At 44.5% G+C, this 7904-nt stretch overlaps 1 long non-coding RNA gene across 1 annotated transcript in view; it reads left to right on the top strand.

The window, feature by feature from the left end:
• The first annotated feature begins 4094 nt into the window (after nt 1-4094).
• LOC138503116 (uncharacterized) overlaps nt 4095-7904 on the top strand; it is a 77793-nt gene continuing 73983 nt past the window's right edge. Inside the window, exon 1 of the long non-coding RNA XR_011279572.1 lies at nt 4095-4111. This is a non-coding gene — a long non-coding RNA (uncharacterized lncRNA). The remainder of the gene's footprint in view (nt 4112-7904) is intronic.

The raw sequence follows: 7904 nt of genomic DNA, 5'->3' as shown, positions 1-7904 counted from the left end.
TTTATTAGAAAATCATAAAACTATTTTTTCATATATTGGGTGGACCAATATCCTGTGGGTTCTAAATTGATAACACTGTTTTCCTAACCGAAACCTGCAGAATTATATGAAACCCATTATTGAGTGCATTAAAATTGCATGCAAATACTAGCAACCCTGAGCACCATATTCACGGGACGGGGGTTGATTCCTCTTGAATGAGAATGACATTGATAGGCATGCAACCTTTTTCGGGTACTGGTTGACCCCTATGCTTCACTTTTGTCCCTTTCGTTTTTTCAGGTCATTTGGGGGCTGAGGGACAGCAAATATTCACAGATGGTTACTGAGGCCAGAATGCACACATTGATGCAAATCTGTGCATGTATAAGCAAAGGCGGAAGTGGACATGTGGCCCCTTTCAGGGACTTTAAGTAGTGGGTGATCACTAGTGGCTCACTTACGATTCCGCCCCCTTTGCCTTAAAACAGCTTATGCAAATGTTTTAGGCTGGCTTTACCCCTGAGATAGATCAAGTTCTCCTTTTAAAAACCTTTTCCGGTGCTCTTTCAGGTGAACTGGTCCTCTTGAAAGATAAGGTACCATGAGGGTGGAGGGCGCTTTCCCGGTCTTTCATGTGTTATCGTTGGCACTGGAGTAACCATCTTGGCAGCAGCTAGATGTCAACTAATTTGAGGTCAGCGGAAGGAAGAGATCCCTGACCAGTGACCATATCATTTGTTTGGGCTCTCGCACCCCTCTCCAGAAACACTACTGGCTAGACCTGTCACTACAGGCACACTTCATTGTGTCCTATTGAGTGCAAGTAGTTTCACAGCAGCATTGTAAATAAGAGGTAACTGTTAGTCAAATAAATGGTACTCATTTTATCAACTGCATAAGAATGAAAGCGAGTGATGGCCCTGCCAGCATTCCAACATATACATGAAGATCGCACAAAGATATCTGGAGAGGCACATACATGTATGGTATGATGCCCCCTAATTCTCAGAAGTCAGTGATTCCCTTTTGCCACCATCAGTAATCTACATGCAAAGTAACTGCTGGAAATTAACATTTTGAATCTCACTGCCTCCTTTTTATCACCAAACATTACTACTTGATTCACGCTTTTGCTTCTTAAACATATGCTAAAACAGACCTTGCAAATCATGCTCTACACGTCTTGGCGTTTTCAGTGCATGTCATTCTGCATTCCTGGATGCATCATAAATCTAGGACTACAAGCACTAGAATGCAATACAATGTGAGCCTAGAAGCCAGGAGTGGGAGAGATTTCACACCTAACATGGGACACCTAGAGCTCTTTGTAAACTGCTGTATAGGTCTTGCTACCTGTAATCCTCATACACACCCTGCAAGAGCCTTTGGTATGTTAAGTGTTCATACTGTGTCCATCACCATCCTAGTGGTCTCTTGCATCACTGAGGCTTGTCCAGATAGCATTGTATTATGCCCCCAACCAACGTTAACCGGACCGCAGCCTGTAAGTGTAATAAAGCAAAGCTTGTACTCCATGTTTGATACATGGGATGTTATACGTCGGTGAACGGATAGCACATGGGCAACGCGCTGGTCTTGGAAGCAAGACTACGTAGAGCAACAGAGGTTTGGATCCAAGATCCGCGCTTAGAAACTGAACTCAGGTATGGTATTAAGCGTGTTATACAAAAATTTTAAAAATATAAATAAATACGAAGGGCTTACATGCAGCATGAATCCCATTAACCTGATTGGTTAAATGGCTTCTGCGAACCCAGCCCCTCCTGTTTCGGAATAAAGAGACATCATGAAGCAGGCAGTCCATTCATTGCATTCAAGGAGCCGTGTGGTTAAAGAGTTGCCTCGGCGGGTCAGTGACCCCCGCAGGCATTTCTTTAACCACAGCTCCTTGAATGCAAGAACTGGGGACCGGGGATGTGGCAGGGGTTCTTGCTAGGGGCTCTTCAGTGATTGATTTAAATGGAAAAAAGAAGAGCTGGTTCTCACCAAGCTACGGACCTGGACATTCTGATGCAGTGCTTTCATCTGCTGTTCGGGGTGGCACCTTGGGCAAAGGTTCCTTTTAGGCACACCTTATTGTTTGCAGACAATGCCAAGTGAGATTAAATAATGTGCCAAGGAGCACAGAGCTTGGTAAAGCAGTGTATCTGAGATCCTTCCACACAAACTTCCAGCTTGTTGTTATGCATTGTGTTAAGAAAGATTGCATATCTATATTAAATTAGACTTCCTTTTTTGCAACACATCAAAGTAGGAGATATCATAGCTGTAGCTAAGCTTTAGAAGAGGAGTTGTATTATTGCTGGCTTTCATTGGATAATCAGTTTTGTTTTGACTGCCTTTGCTCTTTCCAAAAAATTAATGTTAAAGTTATTTGTACTGAGCACCATCACCACTGCTGTGGTCCACAGGGACTCTGGTGGATCTGAAAAGGAGAGTGTGAAGAAGGGGGTAAGGGAGGGGTTAGTAGGGTGTAGTGGGAATAGGAAAGTGAGAGTTGTGATGTCCTGTTGTCCGGTTATCGGTTCACTGCCAAATTCGCATGTGCCGTTGTGCCGGGCTATTTGTTGTTAGTCTGTTGTTGCAATGTGGTAAAGTGCGTGCGGATTGCTGTGCCGAGAGGGGGTTGTGTGAGTTTCTGTATGACTAGCGTATACAGAAAGCTGAGGTTATAAGGTACGGTTAAAACATTTTTATTTTAATAATTTGTCAATTTCTTACCTCTTTGTCTTTGCGTTTCTGTGCCCAACCTCTATGGTTATCCTGTGTGTTTGGTACTGTAGTTTGTTTGCCTAGTTGGCAGGCATGTTGAGGAGTGGGAGCCCTCCTCTGTGTGACTCAATGTTGTACGCAATGGGGGCATTTGCATCTCAATTGATCACACAATAACACTTAACAGGTTTTCATTAAAAAGCACTGCTCCTAGGTTATTTGTGCTATTAGCATATTTGACCTAAAACATTTGATCGAATTTTTGTGACCTTTTTTCTGTCAAATTTAATTAAATATATATATATGGGGGTGGGTAAGGGTATAGAATAGGGTGAGGGGCGGTTTGCGGGGGACTCCCACTGCATTTTAGACTGAAAAAAATCAAATAAATTCGGTCAAATGTTTTAGGTCAAATCTGACTCACAAATGTCTCCAATCTGCCCCTAAATACCTTACAACGAGATGCACTAGACAAGTATCCTGCCGCCCTTCCAGAAAGGCTAACTCCAACCTTCTACTGGTGCCAAGATTCAAACGTACTATGACTGGGGGGGAGTAGCTTTCCTGTCAAAGCAGCACAACATTGGAACTCCCTACCGCCCTCCCTAAGGGAAGACCTTCCTTACTTACAATTGAGATCTAATCTTATCCTCTGGATTAAAGAACATGACAATTAATGTATTTTCACTGATCCTCTATGCTCAGCTATAATATAAAATGTGTAAATTGTGTATCTTGTTATGTAAATATGACCTATAGTGTTCTGTTTTTAATGTTGTTGATCTGTCCAATACTGTAACCATAGCTGGACCCCATCCACGGTGCTTTATGTAACCTAAGCTATACAATCCTCTTGCGCCCCGCTACCTCTAGTTTAGGTGCGCATTACAAATAATAAAACAAACAAACAAATCGACCCAAACCTTATTTGCCGGCAATTTGCTTCGTATGTAAATTAGGATGTATACCTTCTAAGGGCAGAGGCCATTGCTGACCTCAAACATCTTGTGAAAGCAAGGACCTAGGGCTCAGGAGGCCTGGTCGGGGGTGCAGGGACACCTTCTACCATCTGAGGGATCCAAGCTGCCCGCCCCGCATGTTAATGATCGTGTGACATGGGCTTGCCAAAATGTGCACTCGTTTGACACGCGACCGACTCTAGCCCAACCCTGCTGGCCTTTCTAAGGCCTGCTAGCGTCATCTTTCGATCTGCAACTCCAGCACTGGCCATGAAACATTACAATTCTATCAAGCGGGTGCTAAGAAACTTTACCCCTGGCAGGATGTGGTCTCTTATGCCGTTTCCTCTTGAGAAACCGCTGCAATTTCCTCTTTTTTCTCATTTAAATAGTTGCCCCTGTTGTACAATCCGTTGTAGAGCCAGAGACCGTCAAAAGTAAGTGCTTTTCTGTATTTTTATCCTGCATTCTTTATTACCGTATTATTGCACACGCACAAGTGCCGCAGAGATTTGCAGGGTGACATAACGAGGTAATGTGACATTACTAGGTAGTTCCGCAGGGGGGATGGGTCCATTGTGCCATATGTGGCTTCAGGAATGGTGCACTCTGCTGTTAGGTTCCCACTGACACACCCTGTGATCTCTGGCGACTCACGACGACGCACCTGCACCTGTACATTGGGAGCGCTTCAAAACCCAATACAATACTTATGTTAAGTTGATGTATACCACGCACTGCTGCCATTTCCACGGCCTCCAGGCGCTATATCACCTGTTGGTGCATGGAAAAAAAACGAATCGATCTGTAATAACAAATTTTTCGCCTGGAATTCAAATGTGCTTCTTGCAGAGACGTACATCACTTTTCCGTGAAAACCTTTATTTGCCCAGGATCACACATTTTAATCCCTTAGTTCCTCATTTAAAGGATTATTTTGAATACTGAGAATTAAATGTGGAAAACCTGAGAGGCTGACTGTTGGTAACCTTTTTAGTTCCTCGGTGACCCAGATTGGGAGCCGTGAAACTTTAAAAGAAAAAAAAATATTTTGATATAGCATCGACCTAGTTCCAGGGAACAGTAGCTCGTTTATATTAAGCCTTGATTGTAGCATCGAACGCTGAGAATCTTACGTATTTCATACAGCGTAAGTGGCTCGCGGGTGCATTTGGGCCATCCTGGAAGTCTGGTGGCTATTTTCCCGTCTCTCGACTTTATACCCCAGAATGTTCATTATGTGATTGCCAAGAGGAGGGTAAATACGAATAGTAGATAAAGGTGAATGTTGGTAACAGAAGCTTAAGACATTGCTTCCTTACACGTCAGGGCTGTCACAGCGTGTGGTGAGGCCCCCTCATAATGTTTTGCACTGGGCCAGCGTTGCCGCCGCAAACAGGAGATACAAGAAATCTCCCATTGAGTTTGTGTGGAGGAACCCAAATATGGTTCATTATTATGACAGCAAATCAACTACAGCAAAGTGATGTTTCTGTACTGAAGACAAGTTCCCTCCAGAAGAACAATTTTGCCATATGCATAAATATATATAGGATGGCAACGCGGCGGGTGGTGCGTGACGCCAGCTTTAGGGAGGAGCGACATGCCCTTTTGTGTGCATTAAAACACACATCATGCCGAGTGACAGGTAGATGATGTTCAGTGGCAGCTGATGAATCTTTGAACTGGAGAAGCTTAAATGTGTGCACCAATTGTGAGGGAGGAGCCCAAACAAGGGGTGCATGAGAAGGTTTCCTGCCCCCAAAATTGTTTTGAAGCAAATTAAAATTGTTTATAAATTAGGGTGAAAAGCCATAGAGTTTGCAATTGGTTTCATATGGTCGGCCACGGACAAACCCAGTAGATGGATTCACGAACCATGCACAGGAGCGTTTTCCATTGCATTTAATGCTGCCTTTGCCCACATCATGTGCCAGTATGAAAACATGTTTATGCTGGCTGTTCGCATACATGTCCATGCAGGCTGAATCAATACATTTAATTTATTTATTTCGCATTTGTAAAGCGCGCCGAACCCAAAGGCATCTGGGCCAGCATTACCATATAAGGACTCGCAGCCAGTAAAAAAGAAAACATGCCACAGAACGTATATACAGACCAGCTGTTCACCATGAGTGTTATTGCTGGCTAGACTGGCCAATATTCAATGTAGGCCAGTCTAGCTACCTGATAACACTTATTGTTTTCTTTACCTAGGCCTGGCTGAAGATGAGTTGGGGCCCATTTCAACATGACGGTTGGGGGGCCCCCATTGCTTAGAGCGGAAAACAGTCTCAGGCCACCGTTGGGTTCATACATTATAATGGAGACAAAGAAAAACAGCCAGGAGTTAATAGCCACTAATTATCACAAGACGGCCAGCCAGCAGGGAGCTAAAACACTAAATGCCCACTGAAAATCCTAAAATCCCCCTTTATCAGAAGTTGGCTGATGTGGGGGAGCCAGTGTTAAAAGGCAATGTGGAGATAACAATTCTGTGTACCTCAGGGAAGTGACAGCTGAAAGGGCTACAGCAAACGCAGCTGTAAGACAAGCATTTGAAAGCGCTAATTTTAAGCCCAGAACGAAAGGAATATAGAAAGGAATATATTGCCATGTTAGAAAACTGATGACTGGCAACATGGGGGCATTTGCTGGGGTCCCCAGGAACCACTTTCAACTGAAAGAGCTGTACATATTATGAGAAAAGTGAATCTAATGATCTTGAACTGAAAGAGGTGTTAAACGCAAGCAAAATCTAATAGATACCAACCCAATGTATTCGAAAAACAGAATGCCGCATTAGCGTTATCATAGCTCTCAACTCGCACGCTTTTGCAGAGTGTTACCCTCCTTACAGTCATCTGCCTCACTAGCCAAGCCCTCTATACGCCCATTCACTTCATTGGGCTCTCAGCCCGTCCAAAAAAAAGAAATCTGGTGTTTTCACCCACCTTGGTAAGGTTGAGTGCTATGTAACTATCAGCTGGAAGTTTGGGACAACGAATATGCATATCTATCTTTGTGTTGCATTCTGGACTTATAGTTTACACACTGATGGTGCTGACCACACACACGGGTTACCATTGATTCACCCAGGGCTCAAGTTGAGGGTACACGCGGGTGGACGGTGTCCACCCACTTTTTTAAGAGGGTGGACTCAGTCCCCCCCCATCTAAAATGAGAAACATTGAATGTCCTCTTTGAAAGTCCTCACCAGGTTTGCAGGACGGACACTTCACTACTGCATTATATAACCTGATGAAAAATAACTAACAACTAAAGGTGAAATGTCCCATTTCAGTCCTGCACACTCCAGGGAAAACATTTGTATTGGTTTTGGAGTTTAAAACGTGCACACCTTTTAACATTTTCAAAAACACTATTAGATGAAAATATCCTCTCTTTTTTTGTTGTTGTGTGTGTTGATTTTGTGAAAGGCAAATCCATTCATCCTGTGCAATTTGAGTGGTTATGCAAAGCCAATTTCATGAAATGTGCATATTTCACCTTCATACGTTAATTTATGGCGAGACATCCCATTGCGTTTGTTGATGAGTCCTCCCTCTTAAATTTTTAGCACTTGACCCTCATTCACCAAATTCGGATACCTTACCTGCTGTTGTAGCCTATAGGCCCCTGCAGGCGCTGCTGTGATCATCCAAGGACCCCTGGACCAGGCCACAACGAAATCCAACACAAGTGCTGCGCAAGCGCTGGAGTCCAGGTCCTGAAGCAATTTCACTTGACTACTTCATCTCTGACTCCAATGCCTGCGTCGTCTGCAAAATGCGAGGTTTGCAAACCACGTGGAATCATGCTGGGACCGGGCGCTGGCAAACTGTTACATTGTACAGTGCCGCCGGCGCCACCTGCCCAGTGCCCACTATATCCCCTGTGGGTCATGGCCCTCCCCGCCCCACCCCCATCATGCTGTGTGCTCGTGATACTTTTTTTTTTTTTTAATCCTTTTTTTAAAAATCCTAGTGACACCTCGTAGCTCCCAAGATGAAATGTCATCCAGGCGGCCGCGAGGCCCCCCTGAGCGTGAGGCCTGGGGCAGTTTGCCCCCCCCTGGCCTCCCTTGTGACGGCCCTGTTACAAGTATTGCGGTGAAGCAACAACGAAGCCAGTAGTGCTACCGGCGCCATTGTTACCTCGCAGCAACATTACGAGTTTGCTCGCGGGTGCCGCTCTGGACACCTGGTCAGACCAGACGTCCAGAGCGGC

The sequence above is a fragment of the Ambystoma mexicanum genome, chromosome 11 (genome assembly GCF_040938575.1).
Source record: "Ambystoma mexicanum isolate Mex_15411 chromosome 11, UKY_AmexF1_1, whole genome shotgun sequence".
Lineage (NCBI taxonomy): Eukaryota > Metazoa > Chordata > Amphibia > Caudata > Ambystomatidae > Ambystoma > Ambystoma mexicanum.
The sequence above is the reverse complement of the archived record's forward strand: the minus strand, read 5'-3'. Positions and strand labels throughout refer to the sequence as shown.